Below are 27,911 nucleotides of genomic sequence, written 5' to 3'. Positions count from 1 at the left end.
AAGGTTGCCCAGGTCCTGATCCAGCATCACCTTGAAAGTCTCCAGGGACAGGACATCTACCACATCTGTGGGCAACCTGTGCCAGATTCAGAGCCTTCACTTCTCCAGGCTGCACAGCCCCAGCTCTCTCAGCCTGTCCTACTAGGAGAGGTGTTCCATCCCTTGGATCATTTTTGTGGCCCTTCTTTAGATGCCCTGCAACAGGTCCATGTCTCTCCTGTACTGAGAACTCCACATCTGGACACAGTGCTCCAGTTGAGGCCTCACCAGCGCAGAACAGAAGGGCAGGATCACCTCAGCCTCCCATCTACCAACACCTCCCGGTCTTTTTAGCAGGGCCGTGCTGAATTCTTTCATCCCCCAGCTTATATTGATAGTGAGGGTTGCCTTGTTCTGTGGACATCCCTAGGTGGAAGAGTCCTTCTTGCAGAGAGGTGGGGTGCTGGCTGTTGGATGTAGCAAGACTCAGGCCATGTTCTTGCTCACAATCAGGTGATACTAGATACATAGGGTCTAAATAGTTTGAAACCGTAGGCAACACGCATGCTAAAAGTCTGAAAGATTAGTTATTTTAAAGCATCTTAATTCCATAAATAATCTTGGGAGAATCTTAAGTAAGAATGATTCCTATTAGAGCACAATTGCAGGGCAGTAGCGTGAAAGGTAGCCAGAACCTGCAGATGGAAACTTGAAATAAATAAATATTGTGGTAAAAGGTAACCAACATAAATAATGCAGGGTATCATAATATGTTGTTCATTGTTCAAAGCAGCAAGGAAACGTGCTTCTGCATTGTGAACAGTCTAACTGATGGAGCAGCTTTGCGATGAGGTTTGCTAAAAGGGAACTGGAGCTGGCCTCCTGGGAGTCTGCAGAAGTAGTGTCAGGGCTCCTGTAAACAGCAAAGACTACCATCTGCACAGTTATTATGCTGAATGGTGTTTTATGACTCTCATTTACTGTAACAGGAACTGCTTTGGGGTTGCTTCATCCTAGACGAGTCCTTTAACCCTTTGTGAAGATAAATGCAGAAGGAAGGTGAGAGAGAGGGGATGTGTGAAGTGCTAAAATATGGGCAAATGTGGAGAGTCACCCCAGGAACAACTTCAGCTGTGGGATAGCATTTGCTTTAGGCTTTTGACAGAATCATCCTGCCAACGTATGTTTTCCGTTCCAATAACAGCATGATGATGATGCAAGACACATCGAGCAGCAGGATGGTGGTTCCTTATTTTCAACCAAAAGGGATGGTTTCTTATCAAAGGAATTATCACTGATTAATACCATTCAAGATGGATTTCCTTCAAGACCGGCCCTGCAACAGACTGCTGAGACTCAGCAGAGAATGGAGTCAGTGCTTTGCCAAGACAAGTCACACATCCAGTGAATGCGTGGACCCATCTATCCTCCAGTACAGGAGGATTGGTCTTCTTAAGAAACAAACAGCAAAACCCTGGAGAATATAGTGATGTCAAAGACAACGCTAGAGTTGATTCAGTTCTGCTAATTATGAAATAGAAAACTGTAAACTCATTAGCAGAAGCTTTGTGTCAAAACTGCCTGCTGTTCTGCTCTATGAAGAAAAATAATGTAGTGCTTGGACACCAAGGAACAGAAGCATCCTGTGAGGACAGGAAAGTAAGTGTTACCGTCTTCAAAGATGATGTCCCAGTTTTTGAAAAGAAATATTTCGCATTTTATATGTAGCACTTTTCCCTAAAAAAAAAGGTGATATACAACTAGTTTTCATTATCCCAGTAATGGTCACCAATCACATTACCTCCAACCTCTTTATCTTTAGAATGTCCAGTCCTCTTGCCTCTGTTAGCTGTAAATCGAGTCCCGTAGCATCTTCCACATGAACTCCTCAACTCATTCCTGAACTAGCAACGTTTCCCATTGGCAAAGCCTGGCATCCTCAGGCTTAATCAGCTTAATCCCTAACCCAGGAGCACCGTGTGGGTTCAGTACTGAGTGTAATCTGCTCTCCCTGTGGGGGCTCAGGAGCTCATCTCCAGCTGCCAGGATGTGAAGCAGTAACCATATAGCAGCACTTGTGGCCTTTGCAGTCCTTTCATGGCCCTGCTCTTTCGCTGCTGCCTTGCTCTTTCATTCTTACGGTGTAGGCAGGCAATGATAGCCTTAACTGTACTTCAACTCTAATCCCCATTTAACTTGGTGACTTTTTTCACCTCTCCCACTATGTGTAATCAAGATGCCTTTGTAGGAGATTCTTTCCTTTATCAACAACTTTCCCTATTCTATAAACAGTGTCACTGTAGGAAGGCATAAAAATGATTAGTATAAAATTGTTATGGTATTTTTGTACTATTCTCCATTCCTTTGCTACATGGCTTGCATCACCAGTGGGCAGCTAGGCATTATCATGAAGAAATATACGCATGCTCAGATGTGTGTGTTAAGTTTCAGCTCTCATATACTGTGGGACATTATGATGAAAATAGAGAAATTTGGCTTGTCTGGGAATCAGTTCTGCCACCCTGTCTGATGCTGCTAGGTGCTCTCAGGCCCATTCCTGTTCTCTTTTGAGGTAGCAAGGAGCAACGTATGAGTAGCGTGTAACTGTCAAGGTGTTTTGACAGCACTGTCACAAGATTTCACCATTCCTTAGGGCAAATCTTCCCCTACATAAGCTTGCTTAAGGGCGAGAGTATCTTTGTTTATGACAAAAATGGCTTTGTTCTTACTGAGCTGAGAACTTTCTGATTAGTTGTGCAGTAACGTCTGAATCACTGCTGTTTCCTCACATAAAGTAGTTCTTGCACATGAGAATGTGTTCTCAAAGGGCTGTTGGCTTATTTACACACTTGAATCTGACTCTCCACTTGACCATGGAGCTTGACTTCTTGAGCCGTGTATTTACCCTCCTTCCACAGTCATCTCTTACATTTTCCCCTTTAAAACTGTGGAAACTAAAATATTGGTGTATTGCTGCTAACATAGCATCATGGTGTGAGCTAGCCAGCCAGCAGCACTAGTAGCTTAAGGTCATTGGACGTCTCTTTTCAAACAGTTTGTATTCTTACATGCTATTACAAGTTTGCTGGTAGGCCCTGTATTTTACTTATGCCTTTCACATTCACGCACACCAACAGTTATGCTTCAAGCACGTGCTTTTGCACATAAATAGGATCATTATTTGAAGGTAATCTGGTTTACAGATATTCTCAGTTAAGTAACTGCAGCTCTGGTTTGAATGGTCAGACTGGCACTCAGCACTCATTAGCATTTCAAACGTACCATTCTGATTCAGTGCGGGTCCTGAGCTATTACAAGGCACCTCCAATAACCCAGATTGTTCCTTCTGATTCCGCTATGTATTTTTAGGACAGGGAGCCCCAGGTTCTGTGTGGTGGTTTCCGTCGCTGTAATGTCACCTGTTAGATTGCATCCCTTGGGGAAGTGTAGTTGTTTCCCCAAAAGAGACGCGATAAAGAGGAAAGGGAAGAAAAGTATGTTTTAAAGGGAATTATGAACTGGTAGAAGGCAGGTGCCAATAAGGGAATTCCTACGTGGAAACTAGAGTCAGCCCCAGCAGGTTTTGCAGTTTTGACTTCACAGGAGAGAGCTGGCAGCCAGATCTGCGTGAGGCAGGGGCTTCCTTGATCAGTGGGTGCTCCTTGTGCCCACCAGTGCTGTTGTGTTATTGAGTCTATTAGAAGAGTATATTTCTGTTGGCATTTTAAATCAATTGTTTTGACAGCTTTTATTTAATTTAGTCTGAGGCCTTGATGTTTCTTTGTTGAGTCCTTCAGTGATTATTTTCACGGATGGGGAGAAAGTCCTCCCAAACCCGAGTATAATATTTCCACAATAAGAATCAGTTACACAGCGACCTTTCAGTCCCAAGGAGAGTGCCTGCTTAAGAACTGTTCAGCTGCCTGCCTTGGTGCAGATTGACATTTGCAAGGTTGATAAGTTAGGTTATTTGGATGTAAATCAACATGGAAGGAAAAACAACCTCAATGGTTATGAGAGCGGAGTCCACTTTTCCTCTAGCTGCTAGATAATGCATCACATAAATTCACCATCAGTGCATAATTTAAATGATGGCTACTTCTGTGTACCAGCATAGAGGTGTGAAAAGGAGACAGTGAAAATACCGAAAGATTTGATATATTTCACAAGGAAGAAAAAAAGCTGCCAATCATCGGGTTTGCTAGTTACGCTTTAAAGCATCTTTGCAACCAGCTGTCTGTCTTGATAAGTTGCTATCATATATAGGGATTAGAAACAGGCCTTTGAGTATGAGTCATCATGAATTCTAATCATCTAGCATCTGATAGAGATTTCTTTTCTTTTTTTTTCATTAGCATTGCCCTTTGAAGAACCTACATCTTTTCCTACGCTTCTCTGATAACCACAGAGGTCAGCAGTTCCCTCCCACCAGCCATAGCAGCAAGCAACCCCGCCTGCACTCCCTGTTCATAGTGTGGCCTAAGCATCTTTCAAATCTGTAGAAATTTATTCTTGACATAACCAGGGTCACCAGCATGCACTGATCGTGGCTCCAGCTTAGCGGTAGTTTTAACCTGAGAACAAGTCTGCTGAGGATCTGAAGAAGTTTCCAGGGAGGTCTATATCCTTTATTGCATGGAGGCGTAGCAGTAATCTTAGAATATAAGTTGCAGTCTTGTATAACATTGACTTGAGGAGAGGAACATAAGGTCATGATCTTCCTGACACACCAATGCTTCCCCAGGGTTTGAATGGATCTGTCATTTGTATTGAGGCACTCAACAATGCTAGCATAGGCTTTGCTTCTGTAAATATCAGTGCTTCAGAGCAGCAGTTAAACCTTTCCAGACACTGGAGAGCCTTCAGCAGCAAGGCATACAAATGCCCTTAGGGAAATGACAAAGCTAGCTTGGATTCAGCTCACAGGGATCGTGTGTTATGACAGTGTGACCCTACTGAACCATCTCATAGTCTCTTATTCTCCATCTTTCTGCTAGCAGAAGTCCTTTTTGGAGATGTGCTACTTTTAGAGATGGCTCCAAGGTGACCTCATTGTGGCTTTCCAGTGCTTGAAGGGAGCATATAAATAGGAGGGGCACGGCTGTTTGCGAGGGTAGATGGTGATAGGACAAGGGGGAATGGTGTTAAACTGAGACAGGGGAGGTTTAGGTTGGATATTAGGAGGAAGGGTGGTGACGCACTGGAACAGGTTGCCCAAGGAGGCTGTGGATGCCCCATCCCTGCAGGGATTCAAGGCCAGGCTGGATGTGGCTCTGGGCAGCCTGGTCTGCTGGTTGGTGACCCAGCACACAGCAGGGGGATTGAAATGAGGTGATCATTGTGGTCCTTCTCAACCCAGGCTATTCTACAATTCTATGATACGAGTCTATGTGGACATACTGTTATGTCCACATGTTATGACATATTTTCTCAGTAAATTAAAAGCTTTATTTAGAGGCCTCCCAGCTTACCCTATGCTTCTGACTCTCAAGGACCAGTGACTAATTCAGCATGGGTGTTTTATTAAATGTGACTGCTTATAATGTCATACTGACTTTGTAAGACCTACTTCTTCTGAATTATTTACAATCACTGAAAACGTTGTCATCACAACCAAAGTTGGTTTCCACTGACCTAACAATCTCTTAATTTTTACGTGGTTAGACCTCAGAAAAAATATATGTATAATTCCTGGTGTTTTGCTGTTGGATAGTTCTGAGTATATAGAGCCCTACTGTGTGTACTAAAAGTTATTCTAAAGCTGAGACAGAGCAAGCCGTTCCTCCTGCATCTCAGAAAGCCTTCAATGTGGTATTTCTGGAATACAGTGTATGGAAAGACAGGAGTGCTAGCCTTCATCTTTCTTGGCCATGCACATTGGTGCTTTAGCAAGGCAGATTTGATGTTAAGTTAGATATCCCTTTCCCTGTGCTCGGTTCATGGCTGTGTGTTCCAGAGGTAGCCCTGAACTTTTACCTGGTCTGAGCCTTACCTTACTTGCCCTTATCTTGAAATTGTTGCTAAGAATGGAAAAGAAGCAACTTAGTACATTTGCTAAATAGATGATAGGTTCTCCTGGAACATTCCCACACTTGTATAAATCCAGGCTGTCCTCCTGTCCCATCACTGGAACATGTTATTAAGTGTCTAGAAAAAGAGCCCATACGCGTATATATTAATCATCGGCAAGTCTGTATCCTAAATATCAAGGCATAGCCAACACCATCTCCTTCATTCTCCATGACCTGCGAGTCACCGGAGTGAAACAGCCCACTGCCTTTTATTAGCTCCAGTGCACTGAGCATGACAGCTAAATCAAATGCCAAGTTTGGGAGAGCAATAATTCAGCCCTTGACTGAGCACTGTACCAAATGTGTCATTCCAGTCCTCCTGAGAGACGTGACCTCATCAGAGAATCTGCCTTGCTGCACTTTAAAATGAAAGGTGTTTCCATGGAGGCTGCTGGTTGTTCAGGGGTCTGAACCCTCACCACAACCCCTCTCTGTTTCCAGAGTCTTCAGCAATACGGCTTAGGAACCGGAGAGAAAATGGGAGGCCTTGTCAGTGCTTGCCCCACAGCCTCACACGTGTGTGTGTCTTCTTTGCTGATGAGGTCCCTTCACAGCAAAGAGAGAAAACTGGTTTCAAAAGCCACTGATGTGGGCTGCAATAGAATCTATCTTACTTGTAGGTTTGATGTATAAGCTGCATGAAACCCCCTGAAGTTGCTCCTCCCTTCTGCATACAAGTACTTCTGCTCTACTGACAAACTACTTTGCAAGCCAAAACTATCAGACCTGGAACTATGTTGCCTTTGAGTTTTAAACTCAGATCAGCCTATAATGCTCAGGTTATGGCATAAGGCTTCCTAATGACAGCAGTTTCAAAGGTGTATCTTTAATATGAGGGGGAGAAGAATATATATATATAATTAGCCTGCAGCCAGGTGTGCAGTGGAGCTGGTTGCTCAAAGGCAAGTCTGCAAATGGCTGGAGCTGAGGGCAGTGCTCAAAGCAGATTACCCTGCCTTGGATATGGATGTGCTTAATTCAACATCTCATCCAACACATTCCACTGTCTTTTTTTTTTTCCTTTCAGATTTCTCAGGAGCTTTTGAAATGCTAAAAGACAAAATGTGCCAAACTAAAACAGAAGCAGAAACTATTTGAATACTGGTAAAGGCCTCGTTGACATTGAAGGTGACAAAGTACAATTTGGATGATATTTTCTATGATTCCAGTGGCCCTACAGGAAGGCTCTGCTGCGATCTATAGCACTGGTGTTAGGAAGAACCATGATGTTGTCAGAACTGTGGAACTGTTCTACAGCATGTAGCATTTAACTTTCTTGCACATTAGGGATGAAAAGAGGTACATTTGTGACTTGTCAGGTGTAGGGGAGCTGTTAAGTGATGGCTTAAACTGGTGATTGAGCACCTGGTGAAGGGGTGTGGCTGGCCCAGGGAGAACAAGCAGATTGCTTTCACCTGTGCTCCACCAGAAGGGGTGGGCCCACAGTGCAACCCCCCAAGGCTCATATAATGTACCTGGCTCATATAAGTGGCCTGGGAGCATCTTTTGAGTTTGGGCTGCTTGTGGAGTAGGAGTGCTGTACAGCCAGAGAGCCTCATCAACAGCTGGGTGAGTTCAGCTCTTCTTTCTGTGACTGCTTGCCTGTTAATACTTTCCTTGGTATTGCTTACTACCTGTTGGAAGCAGTTTTGCTGCTTCATCAGAAGTAAATCGATTAAGGAGAATATGACTTCATGCTTAAAATCTGTCTTATGCATCATGCTCTCTTTGGAGAATGTTGCTGGTTTGTAATGTGCTTCCTGGGGCCAGCAGCACCACTGCTATTGTTGTAGCCTTTTTGCTGTGCTCATCTTTGCCCCTTCCTTGTTTGCTATTAGCTGCAGCAGGGCACAGGTAGGGCTAGGTGCTGTGGATGCTGGCCTTTGAAAGGGGTTAGTTCTTTTTTTTTTGTCCTACTACTAATGGTAGGGGTTCCTACCCAATCGCACGATAGTAGGTGCAGGTAGTTCTTGAATACATGTGGAGAAATTGATAGACTATAAAGAGCTGCCTCTGAGAATCAGCTGTTATCTGATGGAGGGCTTGTGGAATAAGATAAGCTGCCAGCCCAATTAAGGACCTCTGGTGAGATTTGTCTATCGCAGGCTGCCTGGTCAAGGAGAGAATGTTGGCGAGGCTTTGTTTGAACCATGGAAGGCATCAAGCTTGCAGGCTCTTTTATCTTATATCCTAATAGTGATAGGACAAGAATTGGTGGTTTAGAACTAAAAGAAGGGAGATGCAGGTTAGATACTAGGAGTAAATTCTTGACTCAGGGGATGGTGAATCCCAGGCACGGGCTGCCCAGAGAAGCTGTGGGTGCCTCATCTCTGTGGGCACTCAAGGCCAGGTTGGATGGGGGTGTTGGGCAGGTGTTGTTCCTGGTCAGAAACCAGCCTGTGACAGGGGGCTGGAGCTAGATGATCCTTAAGGTCTCTTCCAGTGTAAGGCTTCTATGATGCAGGGATTATAATTTCAGTTGTAAATCTTAATGTTTGAAGACAGAAATTCATTTTGCTGTGATGAAACACAGGATATGAATGTTGATGGTGGAGGGGGTGTGCCAAGCCTTACCTGTTCCCTTTCAGTTACTTCATTTCTCAGTTTTTATGTATTTATTTTCAATGAGCACGGTGACTGTGCTTTACTTGGAGCTTCTCAGGGAGTTTGCTACTGAGAGACAGAAAAGACACTTGGCATTGCTTCAGACTTTTTTGGATTAAATGTTTCCATTTGCTAATGACTTACCTCCTCATTAAGCTAGCAGTGGATTCACAGCAGCTTTTCTGATTTAGTGGTGGCCCGTGTAGCCAAATTGTTTTCTGCTGCAGTGCGTCTTTATTGCTATTGTGTTTGGTTTGTTTTCTTTTACCTAAATTTCTGCATAACCAACTGTGCAAGGAATTTGAGGTAAAGGACCATGAAATAGAGCAAATCTCTCTGAATCCTGCATGCTGCTGTTCTCTGCAAGAATTTGAAGGGCAGCAGCTGAAAGGAGGCCTGGCGAGCTGAGAGAGGGCAGAGTAGATCTAAGAAGGCAGGATCTTGAGCTTCAGGCATCAAAGGAAACAACTCCAGAAGTACTGAGTGTGTTACCAACAGCAATGAAAACAGCCACAATGACCAAGCTGTGTAAAAGATGACAAGCTTATTCTTGCTAGCAGGACCTCTTGCCCCTGGATTCTGCACCATGGGTGTAGTCTGAATGTCTGGGAAGGATGATGCGGAGAAAGCCAAGCCAGTGATGACCTGGTGTGGGTGGTTTGGTTTGTACCAAGCTGAAGTTTGTGTGTGAAACTTCATATTTACAACACAACCTTTGCTTGTTCAAGTGAAGAATCTGCTTTGTTACTGCTTGAATGCAGCACAGTGTTTGGATTAGTCCCAGAGGAGCAAGCTGTAAGCAGGTAGAGAAGCTGGATCCTTTGAAGAAACCTTGTTTGTGTGTGATTACATGATTGTTTTCCAGAGCAGGAGAGAGGAAGTTGTGTCTGCTGCCTGCATGGCCTTCTGTGATCTGCTTTTGGAGCTGCTCTAATTCTATGTACCTGGGCGGTTTGCTCAGCGTGAGGCAGCCTGTGTGCCTGGGGGAGGGAGTGAGTGGCTTGCACTCAAGCAAAAGATTTCTATAAGCAAGGGTGTTAATGAGGTCACGGAACAGTGGAGGTATTATTAGTTGTGCCTCCTAGGCAGCCCTCTTCTTGATCATTTAGCACCTGTAGATGTGCTACTGCTGCTGTAGGGAAGGTGAAGCCCAGTATTTCTCTATGGTCCCCAGACAGGTATGTGGTCTTTCTTTTTAGAAGCAGTGCAGCTACTTGTATCAAGAACACAACCTCTGTGTCATTTAGCTTACTTCTGAAACACACTGGGTAATGAGACTCTGATTGGCATTCATTAGCTGGGACAGCACCAGCCTTCCTGCTTACATCGGGGATTCAGCCTCTCATCCCTCTTGATTCTTTGTGGTTGGCAGGGGAGAATTTCGCAAGCCATTCAGACTTTGATTTAATCTTTTTGAAGAGTACTTATGGGCAACTGAGAAATCAGTGTAAAGCTGCTTAGTAAAATAGAAGCAGCTTTCTGAATGGAGGATCTCATGAAAAAATGCCGTGTAACCTTTTCTTAGCTTTAAAGAACGCTAACTCTAATTCCAGAAGTTCCTGAACCAGCAGCACTCCCATCCTCAGAAATAAGAGTATGTTCCTTGACTGTATGTACCATTGGTACACACAGCTGGAGGCATCTATGATCATTGCTGGGGATCTAACAACATTTAAAGCCTGCCCAGGGCTGCTTCGACCCAAAGCTACTGCTACAAGGTCTTGACATCTGTTTCTTCTTTACCCCTTTCTGCAGCCTGTCCCTGCATAGACCTTCCCTTTCACTGCCTGCTCTGTTTCACAAAGCTCAGGATGCTTCTGTAAGAGTGTCTGAATGATCTCAGTTGGATCTTAGTAAATGTAGTAAGACTTGTGCTAAGAGAAAGCAGCCAATGTTAGCGTTTTCAGCTTTGATGCACAGAAACAGGTTTGGAGGAAACAAATGCACCTTATCGAGTTCATACAATCTGGAGCATGGAGTTGCTCTGGTAGCAAGTCAACATCAAATGGCTTCTTAGAAAGCCCCCCCCCCCCGTGTGCCTTAGTCTTGCTTTTAGGATGGAGCAGTTGGGGATTAACGTTAGCGGAATTACTTTCTGTGAAATGGGCAAGAATAACGTTTTCCCAATTTTTCACCCCTGTAGGACATCACTCTGTGACAGTGCAGCGGACTTTGATGCAGTATGAAGAGGGCTCAGAAGTTCATGTAAGTTTGACATAAACGCATGTTTTGTTGAGCTCTTGGTCCTTAATGCATTGGTTCTTACATGCTTTAACACATCTGTTCTGCATTTGAACAATAAGCAGAATATTAATGCATGGTGAGGACAGCTTTGCCTGTGGTAATTACATAGCTGATTTCAGATGTTTAAGGCCATAGGAAGTTATTAAAGCGTAGCTGAAATGTTATAATGGTAGGCTCATGCTGTATTGATTGCCATGCTCACTGTTTAAGATAAGGCCAAATATACTGCACCTACCCAGTTGTTTCAGTCAGATGTAGCCCATTTAGGTTGATTTTACATATTTCTATTGGTAATAGCTTCATTTTGTAAGCTATAGTGAAAAGAGTAATGAAGCTATTAGCAGTACACCTTAATCTATGTCCAATACGTGCACAAAAATCAAAATGGAATTATCTGACTCTACCTTCTGTTGTAGTTCCTGGATATTTTGACATGAACCTGAATGTTAATATCTTACTGTTGTAGACAGACTAAGCAAGTCAGCTTGACTTGATTTTATTTTGGCTTAGTGTGGCTTTTTGTAGGAGTGGGAATGCTTTGTTTGTGAACACGATGGATGTAAAATGTCCTGCTGCATGTTTTAGTGAAGGTCCAAGAAAGACATTCAGCTTGAAAAAGAACATCAGTGGCTGGAGCAGTGCTGTAAAGTCTGTCAGTGCAAACTGCAGCAGAGCGTAGCATTGGGGGCTGGCAAAGTTCTGTTGGATTAATCCATAAATCCATATAATTACCTGGAAGGCTTTCAATAGGAGGGAATAATTAGAGGAGATTCCAATTGCTAAAATTATATTTAATGTTCCTGGCTATTTCTGGTTCTTTATTTTCTTTTATTCACTGCCCTCTAGAGGTCTTGCAAATGAAATTAGTAAAAGAGGAAACAAGGTTGTGGCAGTGACTGTCTCTGGCTGATGCTGCTATGCAATGGCTTGTATGATCCTTTAAGGTAATTGCTTTGGTACTCCTAGAGCTAAATGATGTTTCCCACCTTTGCTAGGAAGGAAAAATACATACATTTATAATGGGAGAAATTGTGTTTTTAGCACAGTTGACTGCTAATACAGGTGTAAAAGCAGCTATGTGGCATTTCAGGTGCCTGTAAGATGGCTTGAAGTTACCAGTGCATCACGTTTGTCCGCTTAGTTTGTTTTAACTTCATTAAAAGCATATTGTTGGGGAGTGATTATGCATGAGCTCTCCTACCTGCTTTCAGGAATTAGTTGTGTCCTGGTAGCTCTCATACTGCCATCAAGGATCTTCTGGGAAAGGCAGGTGGGCAGCAGTGTGATGTGACCAAGTAAGCCTCACTTGCTGAAGCAACTTATCTGAAAGTAAAGTGCTATCTCTAAAATACACGAGGGTTTCAGTGCAAGCTTTGCTGTGTGCATCAGTGCTCGGTAGCAGCCTAACAAATGAATATAAATGTGTATTTAACCCTTTCACCCTTTGTTCACTGGAAGCTGTCGTGCACATTGCTTGGCATGAGTGCCTGCAGTCCTATTTCTTAGCATGGTAAGGAAATGCTAGTGCTTCTTGGCTTGATTTTATTGAGTAAAGCTGCTTTCCACGTGGGGGTGGTGGTGGCAGCCTTAGAAGCACTCAGCTGGCCAGAACCGCCACTCTCCTGTGAAAGCATCCTTGATTCATCAGTATCTCTGTCTTAAAGATTAATCGTGTATCTCTGATGCTGTTATTATATAGCCACTGTAGATTTATATTTGATAGTTATCTCCATGATTTGTCTCTCCATAACATCCATAAATTTATTTTCCCTGTTCAAGATTCAGTTATGGGTAGTTTTATAGACTCCAGAATTTAACTCAAGTTCAAATGTAAATCTCAGCACCAGGCAATTCTTACCCCATGTCGATTTATTCCTTAATTTTAATCCCAATTGGAGAGAATCTAATCAGTTTCTTTGTTGAAGTTAGTGCTTGTGAGTTGTAGAACCTTTGGAAGGTGGGAAAACTACTTAGTATCTTTCTATATAGCTGGGCTATACTTCAGCAGCTGCTGTTGGGTGATGCCCACTGCTGTCCTGACCAGAGTCCTGGTTGCTCTGTCTAAGCCCATGCAGTGACAGCACCAGGTGAGGTCAGCTCCCAAATCCTAGTGCAGTTCTGTTACCTCCCAGTGGCTGCATTTATGTGCCCAGGCTTCTTGTCGTTTTCTTTAAGTAAATCCATTATGGAACCATTGCTGTAGTTGCAATAAATTGATGCCTTGGCAGTAGTGTACTTACACTCTGTTTTGATGTGTTATGCTCGCACAGATACTGAGTATGCAAGTGCCTGTAATAGAGGGAAGGATGTTTCCGTGTTCCTTGTCAGAGTATACTGGTCACCCTGGAGGGAGATACAGTATTTATCTTTGTGTACGGGTTTATTGATGTGTGCTAATCTAGTACTTAAAGCTTCATTATCTCATATCCACATATTCTTACACTGACATAAAATACATTAGGAAAGTACAGTTCTTGTACATCTCTGACCTCTTGGACCTGATACTTCCTTAGGGAGGACTGCGCTCCAGGTGGCCGAGCGAGTCAGGCACTACTGGGAGCTATTGCATGTTATCCAGGACGTGGGTAAGCGAGGGCTGTTGGCTGTGTTGCAGTCAGAGCTAACAGAGTGGCAGCTATAACCAGCCATGCTAGAAGTTAAACTGAGAGCCTTCCAGGGCTGTGGGTATAAAGCAGCTGCAGGTATCAGTATGTGGGCTGGGGCTCTCCTTTATTCTTAGCAGTTGTAGAGGCAGAAGTAAATAATAATAATGATAAAATACAGGGTTCCAAACACCAGAGCTGAAATAGGATGGGATTATAACTGAATAACCCTTTTCTCTTTATTACCATTTTAAAAGTCTGCTTTTCTATCAGTTCTCTTTTGTATTTGAAAATTATGTGGAGTTGTTTACCTTGATGGGAACTGAGGCCTGCTTTACCTTGATGGGAACCCTGGCCTACTTGAATGACTTGAACATTTGGAGCCATTTCTCAGAGCAGAGCATCGGCTGAATTGATTTGTCTGGAATTAGAAAGGGATTTGTTTTGTTTTTTTTCTTTTAACTAAATGGGAGCAGAATTCTTGTGAGGTTGGTGTTCTTGCAAGTTGGCTTTTCTGCTCATTGATTTCCCTCTCGAGTGTGTAGGTCCAATGTATTCTTAATGCTGCAGTCACTGATTTCTCTCCCCATTTGCTCTTCCTGCATTCAATATCTCGGTTAGAGTTGCTGTTAAAATTGCCACTTTGTGCTTGCAACAACCAATGACTTCTATGGTCGTTAACAACTTGGTGGAGATCGCTAAACTGGAATTAAGTACTTTCTGTATTTAGGTGAACCTGAGCCAGCCCCTGCTCCAGGGGTGGCAGCCCAGAGGTGCCCTCCACCTGCTCCCAAGGACCCCAACAGCAACTCTGTTTGCTCTGGGTGCTTTTGGGAAGGGCTTTTGTTTTGTTTTTAGCAGATTGCCTTGGATTCTGAATAAAGCATACTTAGTTAATAGCTCTAGGATGGAAATAGAGATTTACACCCCTTAGCCAGGTAATTTTTCTTCTGCAGTTTTTCCAGCAAGTGCTGCAGGTGTTCAGGCACTGCAAACCTGACAGAGATAGCAGGCTGCACTGAGCTGTGGATGTGCAGTGTTTTAGAAAGCCTATTATCTGATCTCTTCGGTGTACGTGTTCCCATCTTTAATGTACTAAGTAACAGCGGATGGATTTATTTTTCTGCTCTGGTAGTTGTGGGCTGGAAACATGTGCAACTCCTCCGAGATATTTCTCACTCTTAAGGACTGCTGGGTGAGGAAGCTGGCTCAGAAAGGCTGTAAACATCAGCTGCTGCTTTTGTTCCATGTCTTACAAGTGTTAGGTTCATGTGCACCAAGACAGTGACCTGCAGTAAACAGCAGCAACTCTAGATTGTCCACAGGTGGCAACATAGATTCAGGAGTATCAAGTTCATAATTACTACATTGTTCATTTTGCTAGCACTTAAGGAAATTGGTCACGGTGTTCTTTAATAGCTCCATGTTAGCAAATGTGTTAAGGAGTATTCATAAATACTCAGGAATAATCAGGGTTTCATAACATTTTGCCATGTCATTGTCTACTTCAGCAACATGAAAAACGTGTGGTGCTGAGAAACCATTACTTAAAAGCGTTCAGTATTAAATAAAAATGGAGAGATGTCAGTGTCCCTTTTGTTGTGCTTGGCTATACCAGTAGTTCAAGTCTTGGTTCTTTAAGGGACCATTGATGACTTCATGAATTAACTTCTCCACCTTACAGTATGTTTGAGTTTCCTTCAGAGCCTGGAAAGATGAGTGCAGAAGGGTCTGAAGCTGCTGGGAAGCTGTGGGGTATGGAATTCTAGACAGGCCAAAGGCTTTTGCTGCCTTGACCAGGGTTACCTCCGGGGATGAATAGCGCTTATATATTAAAATATGAACAGGAAAGACAGTACAGGTAGGTGACCCAAGTAAGAGTCATGTGAGGTGCTGAAAAGCATAGACTGAGGTAGTTTGCATTTCTTTAGATCATTTGCCACCTTTTGTTTTACTGATCTGGTATTGTGCCTTAGCGTACCCTGTTATTGTGCTTTGGTGTACCTTATTAAAACCATCCCACTGTGGATTTCTCCAGTGAAGTCAAAAAGAGTTGAAACATTCTCAAGTGACTCTGAGAGGTCCTAAGCATTCTGATTTTGCAAGCACAAGTGTCTGAAAGAAGCTCGAGTTCTGTCGGTTCAGTTTCTGTACTGAACTTCACCAAATCAAAGCCTTGAAATGTTCTTGTTTAAAGGAAAAAGATGAAAAAGCTATTGCTGGGAGCAAGGATGCCTGCAAGAGAGATGAAAGTATGAGCAGGTTATTTTGTATATTGGTTCTATGCTTTCTTCGGGATTTTAGTGTCAAATATTTTTAGCCCGTTTAATTACTGGTGTAATCAAAGTCATGGGATAATGATAGCTTCCTTAGATGTTGAGTAAGGAGCAGTCTTTGTCAGATCTGTTAATGTAATGAGACACTGATGTTGCAAATCTCCTGCTAAGTGTTTAAGAAAACTTGCATGGTGTGTCTGGTTATTATTGACTGTACAGCAAAACCTTGCAAACTCCTGGAGCTGGTTGTGGGCCCAGCTCACTGTGTCCTTCCATTGTGGAAGTGTTGCTGGAGCATTGTGTTGCTCCATGCCAATCAAACAAGAAAATAAACTTAACTTTCAACCCAAAGGGATCCCAGCTATATTAGCAGAGTAAGGGATTTTAAGTTGGTTGGAACAGCTAAATAAGTTCAAGAGGCTTTGTGTGTGCACGTAAGTGCCTAGGCCAAAGAAATGCAAAGAGTTGTTCTTGAAGTGGAATCTCTCTCTTTGGTGGGTTAGACAATAATTCCATCTCATAGAGTTGCTTCATGAACTGCTCAGCCCTTGATTTTCTGCTCAATAAGTGCCAGCAGAGCGGGTTATTTTGGGAAGCTATCCCTGTTTAATACCAAAGAATTACTAACCATAATTCAGAGCAATACAAATAGCTATTTATTATGTCTTGACATCTTACTGTGACCCAGATGTTTCAGGCTTTTAAAGGTATCTAGATGGAGACTGCTCTACTTCTGTTGCCATATTTTCCAAGCTAACTGTATATCAATCTGTCCAGCAAGTCCGAGATGAAATGGGACTAAGAAGCTTCAAACAGGTTTGAGTTTTGATTTAGGAACACTTCCAATGTAATCCATCAAGTCCTACTAATGGCATTTACTTTGTGTAGGTTAAGGTGGGGGGAAGAAAAGAGGGACACCTTCTGGAGCTACCTGCAACCAACTTTATAGTTTCAGTAAATAAAGAAAGCTGTTTCTTGATGTCAGCACTTAGTGTGCTTAGTAATCCTTCAGTGAACGTTACAAGGAACACTCTGCTGTAGCCAAGTGTTAACTTCTCTAATTTATTACTGTTAGCGAGTGTTTTATTTCCATTTTTCGTGTTGAACAACTGAGAATGTGTTGGGATTGAGATGAAGTTATAAAGCTGTGCTGTTCTGCCTCTCATGTTCCCCTTTCCTTCGGGCTGAATCTGCCCTACCACTGGCGTAGGGTGATGCCTTGCTGGGGTTGTGCATGGCAGCTGCAGGGAGTGGGGTGGCTGTGGTTGGAGCCCTCCTCTGATCCTGGGTGTGCTGTCCTCCCAGAAGTAGGGGTATATTTCAGGCTTCCTGCAGTGTGGATAACCATGATGTGTTTAACATGCTTATCTTCTGGACCAGTAGTGATCATTAACAGTATTTATACAGAGCTTTTTGCTTACATCTCTCATTATTTTAAGGGGGTAAAAGAGAAATGAAAATGCTTTCTGATGGTAGGTTAGGTTTTATCCAAGTTGTTTTCTTGCTATAGCTTAAGGTGCTTAATGTTTTATAACTTAGCCTTGGTGCCTGGTGATCGTGGATATTACTCATCAGTATGAGTTCAATCATGAACCTTTCAGGTGCATGAGGCACCATGTAGCAAGTGATCTGCTTGTGTCAGAAGTCATCATCTCAGACAGACTAGGTTTAGCTCTCCTAGTTGCAGGTCAGAAAAAGCCAATATGAGTCTTTTTTTGATTATGAGCTCAATTTTACAAAATATGCAGACTCTTTTGTTCTTCCCTTGACCTTGGTTGTGATGTTTTGAGACACTTGACTAGATCTGGTCACTTCATTTCCCAACATAGGCAGTGCATCAGAAGGGCTCATTGCTTAATATTTATTGGAAACACAAAACCACATGCCTGGGCGCTACTTGATTTTACTTGTGTTTAACGCTTCCATCAGTGTTATTCAGTAGCCAGAATAGCCATCCGTCATACTGTGGCAACATTGGAAAATTCAATGCAGTCGAATAAAGCTTCAAGACTGGCATTTCCACTTAAATGTTTCTCAAAACAGAAAGAAGCATCTGAACTGAGTCCTTTGATGTACGTCTTACCCAGGATCTGCCCACTTCTGTATTCAGTCCAACTCGAACGCTTCTGCCTAATAGTGACCTTCTTCCTTTTGGTTAAGGAGATTGCTGCTGATAACAGCTTTTAATTTTACCCCACAAGCTTCCGGTTATTGACTTAAGTAACAAACATGAAAAATGCTTGCTATGAAGCTTTTCTTCCTACCTAATTTCTATTTCTCTTTGAAGTTGTAATCAAAGCTAGCAGCTCTGCAGTTGATTTCAGCAATAGGACCAACGAGGATCCTTCGTGGAAGTAAAATCTAAGCTTTGGCATTAACAGATGCATACTCTTTCCATTGGTTGTGGTTTTCATCTGATGCAGGTCATTCAGTCTAGCCAGCCAACACTGTCAGCTAATTTAATTTTCTTTATGATGTAGAGGAAATTCAAGTAGATCATGTATGGGTGAGATCCGTAATGAATTGTAATTAACATACAAAGAAGGGAGAAAAAGGGAATGATTGGGCTGAAGACTTCTGAAAATAGGTTGAAAATTGCTCAATCAGTCTAGAAGCTTTTCCCTGTGCACCAAACAAAAGGACATCAGGAAAATCTTTCTTCTGCTTAATGGCTGGTAGTTTTGGCCTTTTGGAATGGCTAAAGTCCATTCAAGGCCATTCTCTGTGAGGACACAACTGTGGCTTTAGTGAGTCTGAGCAGGAGGTGATGGGAGGTTACTGTGAGTAGTAATCTCTGTGTGCTTTCTGTTGTTGCTGTCTTCCCTGGGCTTGACTTGTAAACATGAGGCAGAGGCAGCGCGACATGGCATTCTCCTGTGTCCTACACTTTGATTTTAATAAAGCAAGTGATGTACATAAATAAGGGTCCAAACAAGTTGCAAATCTTTGCTGAGCATCCTCAGCCTATGGCTTAAATTTATCTTCTGTCGCATAGGGCTATGAGCATGTTGTTAGCAGCAGAATTTATAAGGTAGTTGTAATTGAAATGTGGGGATTTATTCAGCACAAGATTGGGATTAAAGCAAGAAAGACTCAATACAGTAACTCAAAGCTTGATGACTGTGCTGTGTGATAGGTGGGAAAGTGGTTACAGTGATTAGAAATCCATTTGGGGAAAGTACCCAAATCTGAACATTGTGCAATAGTGCAGGATGAAAAATACAGCAAAGAAGTGATGAAGGGCTTCTTTTGATTGAACTGGGGCACAGCTCGCTGTGGTAGCGCACCACTTCACTACGGATGCTGCTGGCTGCCTTTGGTTCAGTGACTCCCTATTATGCCTGATATCCAGTCACTTTCCATTGATATGTAATTGTCAGAAGTATAAATAGAAAGTAACAGTGGGAATGTGGTTAAATTAGAATCAGATTATCTGATTCTAGAGCAAACTTCTGCTGTTCTGTTGGGAGACTTAATTGTCAAAAATGTGCAAGAGGGTGGTGGAAAAACAAGGAATCCACTTAAAAGCACAGCTTGAGCTCTATGTGCAGCGCTCTTCACTCCAGCAGCGATACAATAAACAGCACCTTAGGTTTGGGTGCTGTGAGGTAAGGCAACAAATGATGGAGCATCATTCTGGCAGTGTGTAAAGTAAAAAAAGCCTCTGTAACAGCACTGCAAATGAAGGAAGGAATTGGCTCGCAAGGCAATAGTTTAGTGCTGAAGAATCTTTGAGCATGAAGCTGGAGATTGTGGTAGAAGATGGGGATTCATGTGCTGTGTGGTAGGTGATTTGTATTGCTTGACTGTTTAAGGACACGTCTTTACTGACTTATGAAATGTTCTGAGCTTCTTGTTTCTAATGTGCTTGTATCACACTTCTGATCTTTGGGCCTTTCAGTTGTTTCCAAGACTAAGAAATAACCTTTGCTAGCTGTAGGGGAGCTTGATGAGTGTACAGTGAGTGCATTAACAGGGACAATCCAGTATTCACAGCTACTGCAGTGGGATTACTTAGCAGTAGACCTACGGAATTTGAGTAAAGAGCCAGACTGACGTTGGGGGATGTGATGAATCCAGGCACTGGAATAACCTTCCTTAACCTGATCTGTGCTTCATTATAGAGCTCACTGCTTGCAGATAGATGGAGGGTTAGAATGATTTTATAAGCTTTCATAGGAAAGTACAGGGGTAAAAAAGATATCTTTTCCATTTTCTTTTGATGGTCTTTATGTTTACAGTATAACTCAGTCCTGTTTTCGGAGTAAACCTAAACTATGTAAGCCTAGAAGAACTTTCTGAATAGAAATGAATACCTTGGAATGCGTAACAGAGGTGGATGCAAATGCTAAATGCTCTTACAGGAGAAGCTGTATTCTAAGCTTGAGCCCATAGAGTTGTGAGTGTTTAAATGAGCCCTTCTAGCTCACCTGGCCAGGGCTCTCCTCATCTCTCACAGTACTGTGATGCCCTGCAAGTGGTATCTCAGGAGATGGAAATAATAGCTGTCCTCATGGCAGGGATGTTCAGTAGTTTTAATAGACTAAGGCATTGTTTCAGTCAACAGAAGTGGTGGGAAAATGAAGGATTTGGGATGGAGATCTGTTCATATGCTGTTTCACTAGCATGCAGAACATCTATTCTGTGGAAGCATGAGCAGAATAGCTTAGAGAAAAGTCTGTATTGGTAGCTACAAAACTGCATCTCATCTCTTGTTCCTGGTCTTTTCCTGTGATGCTGCGAAGGCAATTATTTGCTTTTGTACATTATAATTATTGATTTCTAAGGAATTATTTAATCTTGATTAGACTTGGCCCTAATGGGCAACTCTGATCGTCTTAAGTTAGATATGAGATGATTCCTAATATGGGCCTTGAGTTCTCAGTCAATATCTGATGTTATTTTAGCTGTTGTCCTTCGTTGCCTTCGTATTGTGTTTTGACTTGAATGGAAGTTATAAAATGAAAAAATTCTTTGAGGTTCTTCCTGTATGTTTAAAGTTTTGTAACATTGGTTTTACTTTATGAAAGCAATTCTATATGGAGATTTTAACTTACTGCTTTCACTTGTTTATACTGCTGAGAGCTTGCTATCCTTGTAAAGGATTTCAGATAAGGATGAGAAATGAGATATGATGGTTGTTACCTTGCTCCTAACTGGGGTATTGCGAGTAGGGCAGATGGCAGTTATGATACTGATGGAAGGAGCTGAGAGGGCATTCGGTAGGTATGGGAAACATAATTGATGAGTTTGTCTAGATTGGTGCGTGTAAGGGAGGTGGCAGATTGGGATCTGAAATGACAAATCTGAGTAGAATTCAATTTTAAATCTCTTTTGTTTATTTTATACTTTGTTTTTATATATAAGATACTGATATGTGGCTTATCTGTATGAAGCCTTTCGTTTTTGTTTTTTACTGAAATTGGAGACCATTTGACTCAGAGTAATCAACTTAATCTCCTTCTTAAATGCTTCTAATTGTTGGTTTTCATGCTGTAAGTCCTGAAGAACCTTGAAATGCACCTTGCTGTTTTCACGTAGTGATGAACACAAAGAGGATTCTTGTTCTGACCTAGTTGTGGGGTTACAGAATTGCAGACTGCATTAGCTTCGTTGCTCTCGTTGATGCCATATGGACCCACCTGATGGGTTTGAAGATGATATTGGGTGATTGTGTCAGGGCGAATCAGAACGTTAATGGTGCAAATGGTGACATATTTGGAAATGAAAAAACTTCACTTTCCTCTGTGAAATTGTACTCAACAGCATCTGCGATGCGTTATAGACTGGCACGAGGTAATAACAAAAACGAGAAATAACAAAAGCCTAAAGACACATTCATGCCTCTCTTATGCTTCATGTAACGAAAAGGCATGAATTCCCATGGAAGCTTGATACAAAAAAATGAAGAGATGATGATGAGATGATTAAATAGTTAAATCTTGATAGCTGTCAATAGAGAATGGAGAAAGTACTAATCTTTGGCCAGAAGCAGAGTGTGGATAGCTGCTGCAGAAGTACAGAAGTTGATTAGAAAGCCAAGATTGTGTGCAGGTGAAGAGAACAGAGTTCTAAACCTCGCAGATGAAACACCAAAGCGTGCCAAGAAAGCACTGGAAGAGCAATCTGAAGATAATGTGAGAGCCACTGAGTTCTTCTGTAAGTTTGCCTGATGGGAGATGCTACCCATGTAACTTGTGTGACCCGTAGCTGTGATGTGAGAAGGGCAAAAGTTTGGTGGAGAATAAAATCCTTTGCGTTCCAGTTTGTCCCCCAGATATCAGATGGGCTGGGAGAGGTTGAGCTTATATTCAGAGTGATGCCCGGTTTGATGCTCTAATTCTGCTCATGTTCATTATGACTGTTCATCATCAAACTGCTGATTCAGAGCTGCCTTAGTTCCAGTAGCATCGTGGAGTCCCCATCCTTGTGGGATGATCACCAGGTTGGACCACGGGACCTTCAGCTGGTTGTCTTGGACAGGTAAAAAGGGGGAAGTGTATTGTCACAGAAGCATAAGAGAAACGATCCAAGAAAGTAAGACTGGGGTAGGAAATGTCAATTAATAACTTGCATCTGTAGCACTTCGGAGGTGTCTGAGCAAGTAGTCACTGATTTATTTATTTATTTATTTTTGTGGGTCATTATTTCCTTGCAATTGTACTGCAGTTCTTTAGGGCTGCCGTTGAGTCTGCAGACAAAGGGATGTGGCTGGATTTCAGAAATTATTTGACATGATCCCTAAGAAAGTCTCTCCACACAAGCTGAGCTGTTATGAAATAAAAAGGGAGGTCTTCAGATGTATAGATGATAGATAAGTAGTTTGGCAGCTGTTGAGTTTTCTCCCATAAGCAAGTGATACAGTTGGTTGAAATGCTCTGTTCATCTCAGTTTATTAAAAAGCGGTCATCTTTTTTTTTTGACCAGCATGTGCTGTGTGGATTTGCAAGTGTACTTGTGTTCTTTTGGACTTCAGCTTTTTGTCCCAGCACACAGTATCTGGATTTGGTAGTTATTCTGGGTAGAGAAAGAGGAGGAAGCTGGTGGCGGTGAAGCATGTGGTGGGAATGGAGGCATCACAGAAGGGCTGGGATTGTCCTTGTGGCTGCTGAAGAACCACAGTGCTGCTTTGGAAGAGGAAATAAGATTATATGTGAAGCAGCTTTCTGGTGAGGGGATTTGCACATCTGCCTGCCAGAAGCTCAGCTCTGTTCTGCGCTTCTTTTCTTCCCCTGTTTATTTATTGATTTATCTCCATCTCCAACTGGTTCTCTGGAGATGTCCCCTTCACTGGCTCTGCATTGAGCTGTTGCAGCGTGCCTGGTTTCGGGGCTGCTCTGCTGGGCCCGTTCAGACACAGAGCTTGAGTTGTGCTGCACGGCAGTGCTTCCTGTAGGAGTGCCAGGCCTTGGTTTGCCATGGGGTGAGACAAATAGGTTATAGCAGCAACGTGTGCAGCACCGATCTTTCTAGCACTGAGATAAGCAAGAAGTTGATAAAACATAGATGGGAAGGGGCTGTGGAAGTGTTATTTCTTAAGTCACGGAGGTGTTTATTTTCCAGTGAACTCTGTGTCGTAAGGAGATGCGTGAACCGGGCTCGTTTTGGGAGCATGCCTTGAATTGTTCCAAGTTTTCTGCAGTTTGACTAATTTATAAAGCAACTCTGGCTACAAAAATAGTCTGACTGGCAGCAAGCACAAACAGATGTGGGTGCTACTTCCAGCATTCACAGGGGAGTAATGTTATTATTCAAAACACTGTTCTTTCTGAAAGCACCATGATAGAAGTGACTCTTTAGTGTAAAGTGGTGGGTTTATTGTGTTGTGGATACATCTATAGGTGGTAATAAATAAAGACAAGTCCTAAGCTTTTAAAGTGTGTTATTGAGAAATGTGGATGTGCATATAGGGCTGCATCGGGAGAGGAGTTGAGGGATGAGCAGGGATTGTGTCCTTTTGTCTGTGTGTGTGCCCTACTGCCTTCATGATTTTGGATATGGAATTGAGGAGCACTGAGATGACTTGGATACAGTGTGGTTGTGTTTCTTGTTCTTATATAAATCCTCTTTTGGGTTTAGGACTGGAGGGTTCCTGTAGAGAGCGTTTCATGGGAGATGGTGGCAATCCTCCACTCAAGTGAGTGGTGACAGTGAATTCAAAAGGCACTGACAACTCGGGGCAGTGAGGTTCACCCAGCCCTATTTCAGACTCTGGTTTTAATTAGTGTTTTACCAAGAGACAGCCAGGTGAAAATTGTTGATGATTATAATTTACAGCGCAAATTATAAACAGCGGGGATTAATATATTTAGAAAACTTGTTTTTCTGCCAGGAATATTTCAGTGTAAAAATAACACCTCTCTGCTGAGACCCAAGGATTTCTTGTGGGGAAAGTTCCTTATTTTTCTTGTTCACCTTTATGTAAGTAGGCAAGTGGAAAAGTAGGGTTCCTGCAGCTTATCACAAAGTAGGGGGGAAAAGGTAACCAAAAATGAGTGTAGCACAAAGCTGTTGCAATTTCTCTCAATCTTAAAATACACGCGTTCCTACATAGTTGAGAATTCTTTGTGAATTTTGCTGTGAATCACTCTTTCTGTAAATTATTCATGCTGCATAATGTGAGTAGAATGAAGCTGAAAGCACAATCTGTGCTGTACTTGAAGCGCGTGTAACTGCTTTATCTGGCCAACACAATGTGAACTTGCGATACTTAATGCCCTTACACATGTACTGTTTACCCTATAGCTGGTAGTTGTCAGGTTATGGAGCTCAGCAAGCAGTCATGCATAACTGAGGGTTTGGTTTTTTGTTGTTCAGTCATCGGATGTTTTAGCCCATCCCTTATTAAATACTTCACACAAAAGCTTTTTTTTCCCACCCAAACTGAATAAAAATTGGATTCTTTGCCTGTCGACTAAAACGGTTCTGAGGAAGTGGGTGTTCATTTTCAGAAGCAGAAGCCAAGGCTTTTCATTTCTCAGCATTGGCAGCATTGCCCTGCTGGCCCCTGCTCCTGCTGTGAGTAAGTAAATCCCTGCCTGAGTGCTCCTCAGGCTGCCCCTTGGTTTCTCCTTCATCAGCTGTCAGCAACCCTCCCTGTGCCCCTGGACCTGCCAGCATTGCACTCCAGGCAGGGCAGGGAGGGAGGTGGCAGTGTCAATTGAGTCCAGTGGAGCTTGGGGAGGGGGAGTAATTTAAGCACTTGTCATATATAGATCTGCAAGCCAGTACTGAAACCTACAGTGGCAAAAAAGCAGGTGTCCGCCTCAATCACAGAATCACTGTGGTTGGTAACAGAATTGCCTCAAGAGCCCCAGCCAGAGGTAGAGGAGCTCAAATTGAGTTTTCTAAGTGCAAACATCAGTAATCAAACTTTTTTTCTTTCTTCTGATGTTCACCTAAGGTTCATCCCAACTGCACCTTGCAGAGCCGAGCAATGACTGTGCCTGTCCCATGTAGCTCTGCAGGCACTGCTAGGATTTTGATATATATTTTTCTAAACATATGTTGATTTCTTGAAAAATATCCTGTAGGCCTATGGGAAAGCCTGGGAAAGAGAAGGCTCTGCTTTGGTTTGCTTTGTTTTCCACCAACAGGTACTAAGAGCTAATAATAGCTGATAAAGTATCTCGGCCTTCCTCTTTCATTAAAAGAAGATTGAGGCCAGGCTCAGATCAGGCATCAGGGAACATTAGCAAATGAGTTGGTGCAGAACCCCTGCGAAAGCTTCTTCTGGCTCTGGTGTTCTGCAGCAACTTCAGGGCTGTGTTTTGCAAGGAGATGCCCTAACAGGCAGATAAAGCTGCTTTGTACAGAGAACCCTTCAGTAATCTGCACCGTGCACATGATTTCCTTGCAGTGTGGTTTTGAAGCAGCGCAGAAGCTGCTTAAGTCTTTTATTCTGAGCGTAACAGCAGCAGAAGAAAGCTGCACTGCTGGTGTCCGTAATCCCCATGTCTGTGTGTGCTGCCATTGCTGCTGTGTGTGAGAAGTGAGAGAACGTGCATCCTGAGCTTCAGCGAGTACTATCTGTTCTGGGGATCCTTTTTAACTGACTTCTGGAAGTACAGAGTACTGAACACTGTTGAGGTTTTTAGAAAGACGTGGCTGTGTTGAGTACAAACTGTCCCCAGAAATGCCACCCGGTACAGCTTCAGTGCTGTCATTAATTTTAAGCAGCCCTAAGGCTGCATCAGGTGAGTGCTGTGCCAGCTCCAGAGTCAGTGCCTGTGTGGGGAGGGATGCTCTGAACGCAGAGCTTGGAAGCAATGGGGGCTCCTGCTGCAGCGCTGGCGCATGGCTGTGGGGATGAAGAATGGAGCAGTGCTGAGGGCTTCTGCAGCTACAAGTGTTTGTGCTCTTCTGTGCTCTCTGTGAGGTCTGCACAACTGCAGCTTTACAAGAAAGAGGCTGTAACTGTAAATCAGAAAACCATGCTTTTCTCTTAATGGTTTGTGGCAAAAACTCCCTTAGAGTCTGTTATTTGTTTGAACATTTGCAACAGGTTTTCTTGCCCTACATTTGCACGTGTTTTTCTCTGTGATATATCCCTTCTTAAAGCTATTTTGAATAACTCTGTTGAACCCATCCTTGACAATGCTTAGTATGTCAGTATTACACAGGATATAACACTAATGGAGCCATGACATGAAGACTTACTCTGGGAAATATTCATCCACTGGCATTGGTATCCGCCAGGCCCAGAAGTGTGATCTTTCAGTGGCTGCAGGGAATTAACATCTCAAGTTATAATGCTGTTTATGCATGCCTTTGGCAGCCCCTATGGTCCTTTTGTAGTCTCTCCAGAGGGTTATCAGGGTACCTTTATGTTAGAGACTTACTTCCTTAGCGTGACTGCCTCTGCCTTTCCTGTTATGTTTCTTCCTCATAGAATGGCTTGGGTTAGAAGGGAGCCTGAGGATCAAGTTCCAGCCTCCTTGCTGTGTGTTATGTTTGGTCCCGGAACAGAGGTTTCCTTACATTTTTGGTGCTGCTATCATCGTCTCCCACAAAGCAACCACCCCTGAGCTGGTCCAGCTTGTGCCTATAACCTTACCCAAAGGCTCATCCCAAGATGACATGGTGACTTACTCTTCCCTCTTATTAATAATGGCACTGGCAAATAAGGGATGGTCTGTTTCTGCAAGCTTCAACCTGGTCCTGAGGGTGAAGTCAATGTGAGAGTCTGGGTCAGGTCTGAGGGTGTACAGCTGTGCACACATGCTGTGAGTTACTCATTCTATCCATGACAATCCCTTTGTCTTCTGTTTTTTGTCATTTTATTGTATGACGTTTCTGTCTGGTTTTATCACTGTTATTTTATGTTCTGAAAAAAACCTTTGGAGCCTCTCAAGAAAAACTTGTTATTATCTAAGAGGGAAGAAGTCAGCTTTCATTCCTTGCTATGACTGGTTTTGATCTGTGAAACTGAGTGGTCCATAAAGCAGTGTAGTGAAAGACAATTTGAGCTCCAGGTAATGAGCAGCAAAGCTATGGCCAAGTTATCTTGCAATAGATAATCTAAGTCGTGTGGTCAGAACAGGCCGACTTGTTGGCTGGGCCAATAGGGCAACATATCATCAGTGAGGCTGAGCGCTCTTGCAAGGGAATGAAAGTGCTGTGTTGTTTTGTTTTGTTTTGTGTCTATGCTGAATAATGGTTAGCTACCTGTAGGGAAAGCAGATATCATCCATGTGCTAGGGCGTGTAAGATGGAAGTGTCCTCATGGATGCCACTGCTGTATGATGGCTCCCATAGGGAGGAATAGAATACAGCTGCCCTTTGTCTTGTCCTATTTTACAGTGGGAATGTGGCTCTTCAGTGATAGCTGTAATCAAGTGTATAAGCTTGATGTAACATGATGTTATATAGTTCTGCTGTTGTTAAAATTACCAACTGGTCTTCTGTGCAGTGTACTAATTGAGCTACAGATGGAAGATATTCATTGAGGTTTCCTAACCTTAAAGTTCACTTACCCATAGTCTTAGCTTAAGAACAAATCTGAGTGTAGAGACTGTTACTTTTTTTGATGAATTACCAAAATAGTTCATCTCTCCACTGTGACTACGGGTCCTTAGGCAAAAACAAATGTACTTTAACATGTTGCTCTTCTGCAAAGGAAGACTTGTGTATCA

The 27,911-nt window shown here is 42.8% G+C and overlaps 1 protein-coding gene across 8 annotated transcripts in view; it reads left to right on the top strand.

Moving 5' to 3' along the window:
- Nucleotides 1–27,911, top strand: part of PCDH15 (protocadherin related 15) — an 814,794-nt gene that overhangs the window by 475,965 nt on the left and 310,918 nt on the right. For all 8 annotated transcript variants that reach the window (XM_032445316.1, XM_032445314.1, XM_032445315.1 and 5 more), the window contains one exon: nucleotides 10,798–10,859. The gene's annotated coding sequence lies outside the window, so the exon portion shown is untranslated. The remainder of the gene's footprint in view (nucleotides 1–10,797; nucleotides 10,860–27,911) is intronic.

Source organism: Coturnix japonica, chromosome 6 (assembly GCF_001577835.2).
Source record: "Coturnix japonica isolate 7356 chromosome 6, Coturnix japonica 2.1, whole genome shotgun sequence".
In the NCBI taxonomy this organism is placed as follows: Eukaryota; Metazoa; Chordata; class Aves; order Galliformes; family Phasianidae; genus Coturnix; species Coturnix japonica.
This window is presented reverse-complemented; position numbering and strand designations above follow the sequence as displayed.